A 17146-nucleotide genomic window follows, 5' to 3' on the forward strand; every position below is an offset into this window, starting at 1 on the left:
TCTCACTCATTCTGTATTCATGTTATCCAATCTCTTTTTCCTACAAATATACAGTTTTATAAGGAAATACTGAGTCGTCAAAAATTTTATGGTAATTTTGTCTAGTAATAGACTGGAGAAATGCAAAATCTAAATAAACACCAAAAGGCCAAAGAGCGCGGGTGGGCACAGGCACACACACGCACACACAGACACACTATACACACCCTCCCAACATACAAGTGCTTTGTTTTTAATAATTTATTCCAAAATGTCTTATCCAAAGCTGTCTCAAAGACTTTATTTGGGTTTAAAAGAGTTTTGGACGCTGATGCAGGTTGTTGATTTCAAACAGAATTACTAGTATTGAAAGACGGCACCTGAAACCTGGAACCTAAATGAGTACAGGTTATTTTGCCAGTATCAAAGAAAACAGATCAGAATCCCACCTCTCTGCCTCTCAAAGTGCACTATTTTTTATTAAAATATATTTTTAGGATTGTTTTGACATACTCTTTTCAAAGAGCTTTGTAACACATTTTTATAATAATTTTCGGTTTGAACTTAAAAAAATACTCGTTTTGAAATAGAATCTAAACCTACATTTTAAAACATTTCTCCCCATATTTGGCGCGTTGAAAGCAATGATCTTTGAACACATCTAGTCGTCTTATTATGAAAGGGTAAGGTGCTTTTTTAATAGCCACTGTCCCAAAAAAGCAGAAACGGTTACCGCCGCCCTAAAGCGCCCACATTTAACATTTGTATTTTATCGGCCAGTAGTGCTGAACCTTGTAATAATCGGTGAGTGAATCCTCACCAATGAGTCCAATTTGCCAAAGGAAAATTGGCTAAAAAGAAGCAAACAGCAAGTCCAGCTTGCTTCATCTTTATTAGAGGAAATTCACAAGCTCCTGGAGATTGCAGTGTTAGGAAAAAGAAGTTTGTCGTTAGAACAATGATATTACCACTTCCCCTCTCCAAGCCTGTTTAAGGGAGTCCACTCCTGATTGCTGACTCAGGTTGTCTCCACTGCCAGAACTGAAGCATGCCCCAAATGGTCCACTGGGTTGATGAGGAACAAACAACTGAGGGGCAAACTGATGACCATTTAGCAGTTCTGGTGTTGCCAGGGCGTGCTAATTTGGTCTAAACACTGTTTGTTAGGATTGCAAAGGTATAAACAATGCCCTTTACAAGAAGGGAGGAAACCCCTAAAAGCTGAAGGCGACCGGCTCAAGGTCACTGAGGGAAGGCAACATTTGAGACTGGGCTCTTCAACTCCTCGGTCCAATGATGGAGCGGAGCCAAACACGATACCATCAGGAGTTTCAAAGCTGCGTAGTAGAATAGCTGGTGTGGGCAGTCCTTTTGTACTCCAGCTGGAGTAAAATTAACGCAGTCTTCCGAGCCTCCATCGCGGTCTGACAGCATCCCGCAAATGGGTGTAGGGTTAAGGAGAGCAGAACCCAGTTGTCCTTTCTCAGCTGAGTCTTTTGAGAAATTGGAACTGAGGTGAGAACCGCGGAAGAGGGGCCGTGGGCTGGGGGAGGGAAACGAGAGCAGCTGAGCGCAGGGCGAGGGGAAGGAAGCCGGCTGTGTGCGTCTGGAAGAGAAGAGGGGAGAGGGACAGGAGTGACAACGGGGGCCAGACTCGAGCTCAGAGAATCCAGCGCCCGCTGCCTGCAAAAGGGGGCAAAACTGGCCAGTGAGAGCGAGGAGTAAGCGGGAAGCAAAGGGAAGGGAAGGAAGTAAGGAAAGAGGAAGGAAAGGCAGGAGGGGAAAGAGGCAGAGCGGCTGCAATTTCTGCGGCCGGCTCAGTAGGAGGAGCAGGAGGGGAAAGAGGAGGATCCAGAGTCAGTCAGTCAGGCAGCCAGCGGGAGGTGGGGAAAGCAGGAGGAGGCGGAGGATTAAAGATGGCCACCAACAGCTGCGGGAGACGGCGACAACCCCTCACTTTCCAGGATGGTCCCTGCGGGTCGGCCCGGCCTTGATGGCGAGGAGAAGCCCGAGAAGAGCCGAGGCTGAGGCGGCGGCGGCGGCGGGGACCCAGCGAGGAGGAGGCCGCGGGGGAGCAGGGCCCGGGGCGGGAGAAGGGAAAGGCGGCGGCATCGCGGCCCCGGCCGCCTAGCGCGCTCCCGCCGCGGCGGCCCGCTTCCCGCACCTCGCGGCCGCGGAGTCAAGCCCGGCCCGCCGCCGTGCGCCCCGCCGCGGGCTCCCGGGCCCCGCCGCGCCGCCGCCCCCTGCCCGTCGCCGGCGCGCCCTCGGCGCGGAGCCCGGCCCGCCGCGGTCCCCGCTGCGGCCAGGCGGCCCGGCCGCCCTCCGGTGAGTGCCGCTGCCCCCGCCGGCCCCGCCCCGCCCCTCCCGGCGCCGGCCGCTTTGTTCGTGCGGCCCGAGGCGCTGCCCGCTCGCGGCCCTGCGCCCGCCGCCCCTGGGCCAGGCCGCGGCCCAGTGGCCCACCTCCCCCGGGACCGCGCTGCGACCGGGGCTGGCGGCCTGCCTGTGTCCTCCACCGCGGCCTGGAGAGGGCGCCGTCGCGGTCACACCGGGTCGGGGTCGGGGTCCCGGGCGCCTGGCGGTGCGGAGCGATGCCGGGGCGTTTCGGGGATGTGGAGGACAGGGCTGGCGGCTGCCTCGAGGAAGCAGCGGGGGCGTAACCCGGCGGCCCGGGAAGGGGGGTCTGGCCCGGCCCCTCCGCCAGACTCCCCGGGTCGCCGCTCCCGGAGCCCCCCGCGCCCCGGCGCAGCCGAGCGAGGCCTCCATCCCTCGGGCGCTGTCTCCAGGGCTGCGGGCCTCTCCTGGCTTCTTCTCCAGCCTTGCTCTCCCCCCCACGCCCTGTGCTGGAAACCTTCGTTTATGGAAGGAACCAGAGATGCTAGATGCTCCTGGGGTGTGTGTTTGCCCTTTCTTTGCAACCGATGTGGCGGCATCGCCAACATTCATGGTTACGGTGGGATTTAAATAGCAGATGTGACCTTTCCGACCAAAAGCCATTTGGCGGACCTGGCCTGTGTTTGATCCTCAAGTGCAGCGTTTCATTGATTTTTACGATTGCATCCTGAGATCTACAGTATGAGGTCTTCCTTTCACTGAAATAGTCTGATAAAACCGGATTGAAAGGATGTTTACTGTGTATGTGAACCCTTGCCTGTGAACCCTTTCCAGTGCCTTAAAAATGGTTGTTTCCTGTGGGAAAATGGTGCTAACGCAGACAGAAAACTAGTTTTTGTTCAGTGATGAGCATTACTTGGTTAGTGCCAAGTGCTTACTGTAGCCTGAAAACCAAACAAAAAAGAAAAACAAACCTTTTGCTTTGAGATAGCAGCTTATTTCCAGGTTGGAATTATTTGATAGCATGTTTAGAACAATTGTTTTCCACCGTCAATCATATAACAAATAAACAACATAAAAGAGAACCAGAAATATGTTGGGGAAAAAACCCCTAGATGTGGTATTAGTGCATAGGTCTAACGAAAAATAAATCTGCTTCAAAAGAAAAATAAAACTTTATCGTGGGACTCAAACATAGGGATTAGCTTGGTATGTTTTTTATATTTAAAAATACTTATTGCGTTAGACTGACTGGAGAACGCCTCCTGTGATATTCGAGCATCAATAGTGCATGTTACACTTTGAACCATTCATTCTCAAGATGCTGGAAATACAGGTTTCTGCTTCTAGTTTCTTTTTGAATTGAAATCGATTCATGTAAAAAATGTCATGTTTCTAGTTTAAAATTTCTGCAAAAAGGAGATAGGAATTAGAAGACATGATCTAGTCTTACTTGCAAAGTCTGTTAAAGAAAAGTAAATGACAGTGTAATATTTCAATATTAGTGGGATTTTCTACTTTGAAGATTCTTAAATTCCACTGCTCAACTTTGCAGTTTTTTTTTAAAGATTTTATTTTTTCCTTTTTCTCCCCAAAGCCCCTCCGGTACATAGTTGTATATTCTTCGTTGTGGGTCCTTCTAGTTGTGGTATGTGGGACGCTGCCTCAGTGTGGCTTGATGAGCAGTGCCATGTCCTCGTCCAGGATTCGAACCAACGAAACACTGGGCCGCCTGCAGCGGAGTGGGCAAACTTAACCACTCGGCCACGGGGCCAGCCCCATCAACTTCGCAGTTTTAAGAGTTTACATCAGGCATTCTTAATTTTGTGCAAGTGCTTCAGAGGGTCAGTGAATCCTCAGAAATCATGCACCGCATTTGCGTTTTTTCTGGGTAAAGGGTCATGGAATCATCACATTCTCAAACAGATCTGGCTCCACAAGATTATGAACCACTGGATATATAAAGAGTAAGTCTGCTATATTTGGAAAGTTAAAATTCTTAGGATTAGATTTGATAATTTATTATCTTTTACTTCCAGTTAAGTCTGAAAAAATGTTTGTTATTGAGAGTTTAGTACATAGAAATTGTTCTTAGGCATTTTTATTGAAACCTCAGGAAAATGTTAATCCCATTTTACAGATGGGGAAATAGATATTTAGAGACACTTGTTCAGAGTCACACAGCCACTGGTGGGCCAACAGTTGAGCTCATAGCCGGAACTCCTAACAAGGAAGTCACACTAGGCTTTGAGTCAATGATAGCATTCGCTTTATGTTGAAAGGAGCCGTTGATGTTTCATTACAATTGAAAAATGGATCTGAGATTGTCATAACAAAATATCATGGGATTTTAGTGCCCCTGACTCAGAGTAGGAAGAGACCTTAGTGATGGTAACCTCCCTTAGTGATCCTTGTCTGAAATCACACCCAAAGCAGGGCCATTTCTGCAGCATCCTTGGCAGTATCATCCAGCCTCTGATTTTCGTACTTCCTGTGATTACAAGTTTACTTCTTTTTTTGACGTTTTTAATCTTTTTCTGTTTATGTGGGTTAAAATCTGCCTTACTGATACTTGCACTGATAAGTTCCAGTTCCTCCTTTGTCTGTGTGATGCATTTATCATCCATAGAAGGGTTAAGAGATAAATGACTTCTACTCTAATTTTTTTGTAGTCAGGTTTATTGAAGTATAATTTACATACAGTAAAAGTTTTGACAAATGTATACGGTTGGATAATCATCACCACAATCAAGATGTAAAAGATTTCCATCCTTCCAGAAGGTTCTCTCATACTGCTTTGTAGTCAGTCTGCCTCTTCTACCCCCAGTCCCTGGCAACCATTAATCTCACTAATGTCCCTATACTTCTGTTTTTTCTAGAATATCATATAAGTGAAATCATTCAGTGTGTAGTCTTTTGTGTCTTCTTTCACTTATCATAATGCTTTTTATATTCATTAAGTTATTGTGTGTATCAGTAGGTTGTTTAGTGGTATGCTGGTAAATGTTGTTAACAACCTGCAGTCCAAAGAAAAAATCCCTCATTTGTAGCATTTGCTAATTAGTGCAGTGTAAATATTCTCATCGTGGCCCATTTTAAGCTACCTAAACCAGCTTGTAAAATTCCTGAAAATTGAACAGTGGGTCTCACAAGCTGGTATCAGCCAGCTCTCGCCCACCACTGAGTTTGTTCCTTTGTGTTGTTGAGTAGCATTGCGTTATAGTGAGGTCCCACTATTTATTGATCTGTTCGTGAATGGACATTTGAGTTGTTCCCAGTTTTGGTCAATTGTAAATGAAACTGCTATAAAAAATTATGTACAGTTAAATACAGGGACACATGTTATCAGTTTTCTTGAGTTCTGCCTAGGTGTGGGATTACTGGGTCCTATTATAAGTATATATTTGTCAGTATGACTAACTTTGTATTCAACTGCCGAGCTGTTTTACAAAATGACTGTACCATTTTGCATCCCTACCTGCAGCAATGTAAGAATTTCAGTTGCTCTGCATCCTTGTCAGCACTTAATATTGTCAGTTATTAAATTTTTAGCCATTTGTTATACATGTAGTGGTCTCCTTTAGTGTTTCTGACTTCTTAAGTCTTATTTTCAGTAGTATTTGAACCAACATGAAACGTTTATGATAGACATTGCTAAATAATTTTTTTTTGGCTTGGTCATCAGTCGTGATCTCACCATGAAGACAGTAGAACTTGGAGGATGTCTCTTGAGTTTCTTGTTGTGCTGATGCCTTTCATGTTATTAGAATTGCTTTTTTGTAAAAGTTAGCATCATTAGGGAATTCTAATGTTTAGATGTTAACATTTTGTAAAAATTTGGCTTTTTAAAAAAAAGCTAGGTAAAGCTTTGTTTTTTTAAGAAAAATTTAGAATTTAAAAAAAATTCTCAAAAAAGTTTAAAGCATTTTGTCAGCTTTTACTTGGACTTAAAGAAAAAACAATAGACTGAAATAATTCAATCATGTAGCTTTCAAACTCATCTCAGATCTTGTAAGAAGCATTAATACATAAACGATTATAACATTACTTTTCAATATTTAGAAAACTAATTTTCGAGTAATATCATAACTTATATTCCTGATTGGTTTTTATTTAATTGCTACCATCAGGTTTGTCATGTTTTATTTGTCATACACTAATGTGTAATAAGTATTAATGACATACAGAACACTGATTTTTATTCTGAGATACATAATGGTTTTTTGTTTTTCATATGGAGCAACAGCATATTTGAAGGCCAATCATTTAAATACAATTTAAAAATAGTACATTTGTGATATTTTGCTGTCAAGCATACATCTTTAACTCTCTCTCCCTCTTTTTTTTTTTTTTTCTTTTTGGTGAGGAAGATTGTCCCTGAGCCTAACATCTGTGCCAATCTTCATCTGTTTTATGTGGGATGCTGCCACAGCGTGGCCTGGTGAGCGGTGCTCTGTCCGAGTCAGGGATCTGAACCTGTGAACCCCTGGCCTGTGAAGCAGAGTATGCAAACCTAACCACTACACCACCAGGCCAGCCCTCTTCTTCTTTTTTTCTTCCCAGCCCAAACTTTACTATTTAGCTCTGGAGTCATATATCCAACTGCTAGTTTAGCCATATCCACTGAGATGTTCCAAACCTTAACTCATAATCTTTCCCCCCAAATGTCTTCCCTCCTCCTTTCTTCTCAGTTTGAGTAGATACATTAGCATTTACCCCGTCACTTGATGCAACCTGGCAGTCATCTTCCATTCCTCAGCCTCCCTCCATTTCCACATCCAACTAAGCATCGGGTCCGTTGCCTTTATCTTCTAAGTGTCTCTCTTCTTCAGCCCTCTCCTCCTCGGAGGACTTTATTCAGGTCTGTATTTCTCTGCTGAACTCTAACAGTGGTCTTCTAAGTGCTCTCCTCAACCCTAGTCTCACCTCTTCTCATCACTTCCCCTCACACCCTTTCCAAAATGAATTCTCCTTTCTTTTCTTTTCTTTCTTTCGAGGAAGATTGTCTCTGAGCTAACATCTGTTGCCAGTCTTCCTCTATTTTGTGTGTGGGTTGCTGCCACAGCGTGGTTGCTGATGAGTGGTGTAGGTCCATGCCTGGGAACTGAACCTGGGCCACTGAAGCTGAGCGTGCCGAACTTGGCCATGGGGCTGGCCCCTTCTTTCTTTTTTGATTTTGAAAAACATAAAGTTGTGATCTTCCAGTATGCTTTTTTTTCCTGCTTAAAATCTTTTAATAGATCCTAAGTCATTACGGAAGGGCCATTAAAGCGTGGGGTCCTAGTCTGTCGAAAGTTCTGTATGACCTGGCTCCAGCTTCTCCAGTCTCATCTCTGACGGCCCTTCATTTGTTCATTCTTTAAGAAGAGATTTGAGTGTCTGCTGTCTGCTCTGCACAGTGTGAGGTGGTGGAGTTACGTCAAGCGGCTTAAATTCTAGCCAGCGGGAACAGGTAACAAGTGTATACTATTGTCACTTGGTAATAAGTGCCATGGAGAAACTTAAGGCTGGGTAAGGGACTTAAGAGTGTCCTGGGGTGCTGAGGTGTGCGTGGGTTGCCATTTATAGAGGGCTGTCTGAGATGGCCTCTCTGTTAAGGTGACATTTGAGCAGATACTGGAAACATTTAAGGGAGTGAGAGTTTTAGATCTGAGAGAGGAGCAGGTGCTGAGGCCCTGAAGCAGGAGGGAGCTTGACGTGTTCAGAAAACAGCAGGGAAAGCTGAGGTTAGGGTGGTTGGAGAGGCCAGCAGACCGTGGAGGCCGGACCTAGACTTCTGGGCTCAGTGCATTTGAGCTGAGAGTGTGTCCTGTGCGTGGACAGAGACGCGTTCCTGTCTCCTACCTGAAGTTTCTGAAGTATGCCGCCCTCTCCTGCCCCCGCGCTGTCCTTCTACCGGAACAGTGCTTGGTTGTCCCTCCCCTTAGTACCCTTTGTCGTACCCCTACTTAACAGCTGCTTTGTTTGTCTGTCTCCTCCCTAGGCTCAGGTCCTAGATTTTTTTTTAAACGTCTGAATTCCTATTTCATTGAATTAATGTCTGTTGAATTATGGAATTGCTGAAAATGGGATTAGTCATTGAAAACTGGGTAAGGAGATACTCAGCAGTGTTACATAGTAACTGCTAGCTCACGTGGACGTGGATTCTGTCTGTTTTGCTGACCACTGTACGTTTAGGGCCAGGGCAGTGAGCTGTGCATCATAGGTGCTCAGTAAATACTTGGTGAATGATTGCACATCCGGGTGCCAGCCTCTGCTCTCTTTCTTCTGCTTCCCTTAAACCCATGGGCAGGCTTCCCGCAAATCCTTTAACATATTTCCCTGTGGCCTTATCCTTCCTCTAATCATATACTGGGGAGATGCCAGACACTTCGGGAATTGATTCACTGTAAAAAATGTAATAATGAAGAAATGTAGATAATTTCTCTCCAAGCTAAATAGATAGGGTTCCTTGCCTAATGCTTTGGTTCATTCACACTTCTGTTTTCCTTTCTCTGGTGGGAATTTTTAGAGGTTACTTTAGTACTGGGCCCCTGAATCTTTAATAAACAAGACACTGATAGGTCTAGAATATCACTTCTATAAACAACCCCACCAGGAGCCCTGCACAGTGTGAAAAGTCTAGTACCGGACATAAAGACGTCGGTATTTCTAGGTATGTTTCTTTTGATTAGACAGGCAGGTACCGTAGGTTGATTTGCCTGACGGTACTGGTGCCCGGCTTGGGGTGTTTGTACTCACCCCTGGGTCTGTAGAAATTTGTCAGGCTCCAACACAGGCCTTTCAACCCCAGAGCATCAGGTTTCATCTTAAGGCTAGAACTGTTACGGTAACTCCGGGCCCCTCAGACCTTACATCTCAGGCTTCCAGGTCCTGGCCCCCCAGTACCTGCATGTCTTTGAGCGTGCAGGGGAAGGTCATTGGGAGAGCCTCAGTGTTGGATCTGCAGAAGCTGTAAGACTTGAGGCAAAACATTTAAAGTAATGTCTGTTAGTGATAGGAGTCATTTTTTTCCATTTTTGTTTAACCAAAAAGCATGGCGTGCGATAGACTGTCTTGTGAATAATAGATCATAAATATTGGGTTATTGATCTTCATAGTGTAATCCATTGTGACAAGCTTAGTGATGATATGCCCCGTAGTTTTCTTAGTATATGAATTACTTTGTGTGTTATAGCCCACCTAACATGGGTACTATTTGTATGTTGACCAAATACACTGTAATTTCACTAAGTGCTGAGTTTTTGTTTTGTTTTAGATTTGGATTTTTTTGTTGCTGTTTTAATGGTTGTGCATGAGTAGGCCCTTGGTTTTGTAAGCCCATCCTTGTAGAATGGTCTTGCTGTTAAATTTGCACATTGGTTTTCTTAGGTCAAGAGAAATTACTAATGACTTAGGTTTCTAAGTTTTCTCCCATAAATTTGTGTGTGTGTGTGTGTGTGTGTGTGGTAAGGAAGATTCACCCTGAGCTAACATCCATTGCCAATCTTCCTCTTTTTTTTTTTTTTTTTTTTTTGCTTGAGAAAAATTAGCCCTGAGCTACCATCTGTGCCAGTCTTCCTCTATTTCATATGCAGGATGCCTCCACAGCTTGGCTATGAGCAGAGCCGGTCCACATCCAGGATCTGAACCCGCGAACCCCAGGCCGCCAAAGCAGAGTGTGGAAGTTTAACCATTTGGCCGTGGGGCCGGCCCCATAAATTTTTTTTTTTTAATTTTTGTCACCTGCTTTTATTTGTGTCTAGTATATTAGTGTATGACTTGGCACAAACTGAATGCATATAACTAAATGTAGATTTAGTTATTTTAAGTTTCATACATCATTGTTTTGTGATATTCCACAAAAGAGCACCGTGGCAGTTAGGTGCTTCAGTACCTGGGCAAGCCTGAGACTTGTGTGTGAGCTGCGACAGCCCTGTCTATCGTTATGCTGACCCCATAGCAGATACTTTTAAGCCTTAAGAAAACTGACTCCCTACTTTGTAGAGAGAACAGACTTAAGTGGTAGTGTAATTATGCATTTTGGTGAGGTTGCAAGCCTAGATGAGTATCTTGAAGTCAACTAGATACATTTGTACCCACAGTGGATTTAAAGTACTGAACTTGTATTTTCAAGTTTAGAAGACTACTGACTGAGGATTTCTTTTAATACACTAATTACAGTTGTTTGATTCTTTTCTGTATGGCCTAATCCCTTTAAAGTATTCCTTATTCCTACTTATAAAATATAAGTGCTTATTTATATTGGCACTTCAGAGGCCCAGAAATTAAGAGATTTGAATTGTTATTGTACCTCTGCCGCTAGAAAGCTGTGTTACTTTGGCTGGGTCACCTGTCCTGTCTGGCCTCTGGTTCTTCATCTCTTGGCAGTCCTGTCCACTCCAGGTCCCTTAGATATAGTGATAATTGAGTTCTGGCACTAATTCTTTTAGCTTTCCTCAGTTTCTCAAGCCCTTGCTACCTACATTGTGAAAGGGGTCATGTTCCAGGGTGATTTTTGACGTGTCTTCAACACTTGATGAATCTGCTGTATTTTTGAATCCCAGGCCCAGCTTCCTCTTCCTGTATAGTGTTTCTTCCCAGCTTCTTGCCCTCTGTTCTCCAGCGAGTGTGGACTTAAAGGAGGCCAATTAATTTAATATTAGCCTTAGAAAAAATAGGAATCTGATACCTAGCCATTATCTGGTATTAAAAAGTTATGCCAAAATTATTTTCTATTACCTGCTTTTTTCTTCCGGGTGCGGGGGAGACAACTAATTTATCTGCACGCAACTTGTAGGTTTGTTGCCTTCAAGTAGAGCGTCCACACACCTAATTTTTACTTTATAAATTGCCTAACTTAGGAGGTGATTATTATATTTGGGACTCAACACGTTAAAAAGAATCCCACAAGTATCTTCTCAAAATATCTAAACCTCTTAGTACATTTTGAGTGTTTTGAGTTTAGAAAAGCAACTTATTTACTTATTTTAATTTCTCTCAACATTTATTTAAATGACATTTCCTTACTGATATATTTTTTAAATTTTGAAGTAATTATAAACTCACAGGAAGTTGTAAAAATAGTAAGGTCCCGTGTACCCTTCAGCCAGTGGTAGCATCTTATATAACTATAGTACAATACTGATTTGTATTTTATTACTAAAAGTATAATGATCTTGCCTATTTTGAAAAAGATTGACAAATACAAGAATGTCGATATTTTTGTTCTCCTCGGACAGTGAAGAGGGTAGCATGTACAGATTCAGATGCTGTGCCTTGTTTCCCTGGGCAGCAGACGAAGGGTATGTTTCCTATAAAAAGGGCGACAGGTAACTAGGCAAATGGCTGATGATTGTCCACTGGTAGTTCATTCACAGGCCTGGATATGGTCATGTAAAATTTCAGTTACATGGCATTCTTCTTAATTCCTCTTTGCTGGACTTCTTTATTTAATCACTACTATATTTGCTTACTGAGGATGTTCATTCTTAACATGTAATGAATCTAAAGAAAAAAACATTGGGCAGTTGGGGATATTTATTAAGTACTGTCTATCATTGCGTTGAATATAGAGGAGATTTTGGAAAAGTAGAAGGGATGTTTATAGTGTATTTGAACAAACAGCTGTAGAACGTTACCACATATTGGATAATGTATTTCAGCAAATTTTCTTCTTTCTCTAAACACATAACACATAGGCACGTAATTGGTCTTCAGTAAGTCCTGAGTGAATAAATGGACTTAGGTAATAATCGTGTTGTCAGAAAATTAAGTCTTAAGAAAATAAATCACTGTCACTCCTAGGAATTGTGACACTATTCATTATCGAGTGAAAGAGTGATAATACATGTTGTATTATGTTTCTTTCTTCTCTTCCCCCTAGAGGTCCCTCAGTAAATTCAGAGTCAGATCTCCTTGATGAAATGCTGGGTCTCTGACTCGAAAGCCCACTTTCTTTCCCCATGGCACGTTTACTCATTGAAACAGTGTCTGGTGATTTAGATGATAAATACCATAGGTAAGCAAACAAGTATGAAATAAAAGTAAACTCTCTGTCAGTTATTTTTAGAAAAACCATTGTGTGTTGATCACCTAATAATTTTATTTAGCTTGGTTTATTTGTGTAATGACTAGTGACTAAATTAGATCAAGTATAAGGAATTAAACTTGCTGTGGGAACCTAGTTCTTGTTTCCCAAAATGATGATACACTGTAAATTGACTTTCAAATGATGCTATAGTGTATACTAATAATTCTATAATTTTTTTCTAAGTATTTATCAAATGTTTTATTGTGTCCTGTACTGGGTACAGTGAGAGATACGTGGATGTTTAAGATAAGAGTAGTTCTGCTCTCGATAAGTTGGTAATATGGTGGAGATAAGATAGATGCATAAATAATTGAACAGTGTGCAGTTAGGCTTTCTGAGAGGTACAAAAGTTCTCCAGATACTTAGTGAGTAGAAAGATTACTTTGAGTTGGAATGATTAGGGGAACCCTAAGACGATGTTTGATATGAATATCAGAGAGATTGATAGAATTTCCTTGGTGAAAATTGTGACATTTACTTATATCAGAATTATAGAAAATTATGAAATCAAGTGATTTCACTATGAATGAATCAGATGAGGTTTCTTGGGAAAAAAACTAGTCTGAATTTATTATTTAAGTAATGAAGATAGGGACTAGAAATAAAACACTTAGGGAGAAAACCATATTTTTAACATGGAAACATTACTTTTGCTTCTGAAGCATTTTGGAAGTAGGTCCCCATGGAAATGGTACTAAAGATGACTTCCCTAGCATGTGTTCTTTTTAAAGATAATTTGACCTATTGCATTAATGACAGGTGTGCTTTATGTATTTCATTTTATTTGCTAAGTCCAGAAATAAAGTAGATGAGTTATCTCTTTGCCGTTTTATTATTTCTGAAGTTCCAATGTTGAAAGTATTTCTATCATCTTCGAGCAAAGTAGCGTTGAAAGAATTATCTTGACATTGTGAGGTTCAGCATTGCTAAGAGGTAGCTATCAGTGAGGGCTAAAGGAGAGGCTGGAGGAAGAAGGGAGAAGACCGTGTGGGTCAATGCCTATGCAAGGGGAGAGGGGAGGAAAGAGAGTTTTCTATGAAGGCATTGTTCTGCCTCCCGTCATTCAGTCTAGCAGATGCTGATCCGTACCTAGTCCAACCTGAAGCATTTTGAAAGATAGTTTCTGCGTCAAACCTATATAAAGAGCAGAAAATCCTAAGTTTGCTTTAGTTATACAATAAATATTAACAAAAAATGGTATCATAACATGCGTTTGTGTTCTCCACCTCCTTTTCCACAGAGACCCAGATTTAAATCTGAGTCACCGGAGTAAATAAGTTCAGTGATTCCCAGCTTGAGTTAGGTTGCATAACCACCAGATGGGTTGGCCTAGGTGTTTATACTTTTGGGAGGGTATGGGGAAGCCCGACAAGACATGGCAGCTGCTGCAAAGGCGTTAAGGCCACCATTAGCGCTGACGTGCGCTTGTGTGGCTGGGGCAGGGCAGGAGGAAAAGGTGCTGAATAGCCTTTCTGAGATGACAGTACTAGTGACCTCTCTTTGTAGCTTGCAGAAGAGTATTGTATCATTCTTAGAAAGCTTATGCTTTTTTCTCTTTATGGATTTGTGTGCACTTTGAATTTTCTCAGCCTTGTACTTTATCAAAAATGAGCCACTTTTTGGCTGTTGCTTGCCAGTGTTGAAAGATCTTTAAAAAGATGCTCATATTCTAGCCTTTTTTCGTTCTACCCTGCTTGTTGACATCCACTTTAGCACACAGTTTAATAGTTGCTTTGTATACCCTAATGTCATCTGACAAAGCATCATTCCAGTCCAGCGAGGAGCTGTTCAGCAAGCGCTGTTCTAATGGAAGAAGATTGGTTGCATTCCTGTGCCTAATTGTTACTTTGGTGGTGTTACTCGACATCAAGCATGCTTATAGATATTGATCACACCTGCTTGTGCTTTCTTCGGTTTTGTTAAAGCTTAGAAATACTCTTACATAACATGTTGGCTACGTTGATTTTGGTATTTTGAACATTTTTGTCTCATCCTTCAATGTAGCAGAGGTTAAGTACTAGGTACAGGTTTTGAGTTAGACTTTTGCATTTCATCATCCATTTTTATTAAGAGATCAATAAAGTCATATTTTTACAAAAAAATTTTTTAAAATGGCAAAGTGACTGCTTTAGTAAAGAATGCTGTGGCTTATTGGAATTATACTTAAAACTAAATTTCATTAATACTTTCCCATCCAATGATCTATTTCTTCATAACTCACTGTAACATCTCTTTGAACAGCAATTTCGAAGATAAATTGGTCAATAACTCATTCCCAGATGCCTGAAATGGAGAAGTCCTACCAAAATAAACAAGTAATAAAATGGATTTTTAAAAGATAAATGTTAAATATAGTCTTAAATTGACAAAAGGGTTACAGTAATATAAAATTAGAATAAATAAAAATAATTGCCCAGTGAAAGGGTAAGAGCAAATGAAGTTAATGCATGATGTGAGATTTGCATTGTGTTTATTGATCAGTACAGCAGTTGTTTTTGGGAAAAGGAACTTAGAACTCACATCACTCTTAGTTTTCTTTGAGTAAGGTCCTCCCTGGCATTTGTCATTCCACAGTGACTGTATTGCAGTATAAGCTGAGTACATTTGGCACTCCTTTACTAGCCATCTGAAACATTGATTTGTCTTTTTCATTCACCAAGAGTTTATTAGGTGTCTACTTTGCGTGCTGAAAATATTAAGATGATAAGATACTATTTCTCCTTTCAAAGAGCTAGTAGATTAGTGTAGCTTATGAACAGATAATTATTAATTAATTAATTCATTAATGCCACAGTGTTTGGAGCTCCCTCTTATCCACTGCCCTTGTTCTGACTGCAACTGTCTTGGCTTATATGGGGCCCCAGGTAAATACATACAGCTTTTTCCTAGAATCTTGGGCCACTTTCCAGTTTTTCCTTCTACCCATCGTGAGCCCATTTGTGGATTGATCTTTAGTCGGGAACCAACGTTGAGAAAGCCAGGAGAGGGAGCAACCTTAGTGAGGGTGTAGTATTAATAACAAAGCTAGATTTTGGAGAAAGTGGTGGGAATCCCATTTTTTGGTCCTAAATGGAATTAGAAATTTAAATTTAATAAAGAAGAATTCAGCATTGATCAAAGGAGATATTAATTTATATCACTAGATATATGTACTGTTTTATTGCTCTGATATACTTTATCTGTTTTGTGTCAGGAAATTACAGCTAGAACTCTTAGGTGTGAAATATTCATTTCTGTATGCTATAATAGAATATATTTACTAAATGTAATATAGTCATGTCTTTTTCTCTTTTAATCTGTTGGTTTAAAAAATTTTGGCATGTAAATGTCCAGGAGTCATATTATGTTATTTTAATATTACTGTATTACAAAGTTTTCAATTCATACCATTTAGAAAATGACTTTTCTTTTGTTTATCTGTTTATTTGCTTTGTTTCTGAATCCTACAAGTTTGCTTACTTTTACCGTATCTCAAGATTTGATAGAGTTTTGTTGTATTTGTGATATGACGGAGCATGGCCAAATTTTAAAGTAGGGCACAGGTTACTGTTATACAGGACAGATTAGAATGAGTCCATTCTTAGAAATAGTGCTGCGTATGAGAGCCAATCTTGCGTAAACTACAGGTGTTAAGGCAAGGTTCTCTGTAGTTGGCCATGTCAGGGGTAGAACAGCCAGAGAGCGATCCACACAGCCTCTTATTAATGGAAATTCAAGATGAAGAATCACATGGAATCTTGGAGAGAGAGCAAGAAGGGGGTGCGGGGAGGGGGAGAGAGAGAGGAAATAGATGAGTGAATGAGTACACACATGTAAGTACACACATGTATAAGTATGAGTGGCCACCAGAGAATCCTGTCTGTGGATGCTAGGCTCTAGAAAATGGCCTGATACCAGTCCTTGGGATTGGGACTGGTAATCGAAAATAGACATCCCAGACCCAGGAAGGGACAAAGCAGGGACCAGACTAGGAGCCTCCAAAAGTGTCAAAACAGAAGCCTAGTTATAATCACTGAGGTGTAAACAGGGCCAGAATAGTAGAAGGTCTAGGAGTGGAACAGAGTGGGTATCAGAACAGGCTGGGAGCCCTGGTCGTCTAACCTGGGGTATGAAGGCTGAGTGAATTAACGTTAATGATGCCTTGATCCAGAATCGAAGATTGGGGCCGAAGCTGCTTAAGCCTCTCCTGTCACAAGTCCATATTGGTGATCTAGGATTTAAGTGACAGGAGAAGCAGGGCCCGTGGAGAGCAGAAACAGACAGGGCTTGACATTCTTTTATATACTGGTAAGTATCTTTTAGGGAAAAGCTTCATTTCCCTTGTTAATCAGTAATTATTCAGTTTGCTTTATTGGCAGTGGTAGGGCATCACGAGATGCTGAGAACTGCTGATGCTTCACAGGAACTTCCTCACAGGGAACTGCTGCTGGACCGCTGCTGAAATGAACAGACTGCAGCTTTGGCATAAATAGGCTTTCTTGCAAAATAGGAGGATATGAAAAAGCATGTTAGGCATGAGGGTTGTAATGTCACAATTCTGAAGGCAAAAGTGCACCAGCTTAGGAGTTTAGTTTTTAAGTGGGGTAAGAGGAAGCAAGGAAAATGTATGATTATGGTAATTTGACGTTAAAATGAGAAACTTCCACACCTTTTTTACTTCCTTGAAGAAGTCATATTTGCATTTTTTCGGTTGCAATCAACTGATACTCACTAGCCTAAGGGGGAACAAAAGGCGTTTTTGGAACTCATACTGGAAATTGCACA

At 41.7% G+C, this 17146-nt stretch overlaps 1 protein-coding gene across 11 annotated transcripts in view; it reads left to right on the top strand.

The window, feature by feature from the left end:
- The first annotated feature begins 1973 nt into the window (after positions 1-1973).
- WDFY3 (WD repeat and FYVE domain containing 3) overlaps positions 1974-17146 on the top strand; it is a 251234-nt gene continuing 236061 nt past the window's right edge. For 8 of the 11 annotated variants that reach the window (XM_044766252.2, XM_070505447.1, XM_044766251.2 and 5 more), the window contains exon 1: positions 2167-2304. The gene's annotated coding sequence lies outside the window, so the exon portion shown is untranslated. Of the gene's footprint in view, positions 2305-17146 lie in introns of all 11 variants that reach the window. The other 3 variants (XM_044766258.2, XM_070505446.1, XM_070505455.1) reach the window with 3 other exon arrangements.

The sequence above is a fragment of the Equus asinus genome, chromosome 3 (genome assembly GCF_041296235.1).
Source record: "Equus asinus isolate D_3611 breed Donkey chromosome 3, EquAss-T2T_v2, whole genome shotgun sequence".
Lineage (NCBI taxonomy): Eukaryota > Metazoa > Chordata > Mammalia > Perissodactyla > Equidae > Equus > Equus asinus.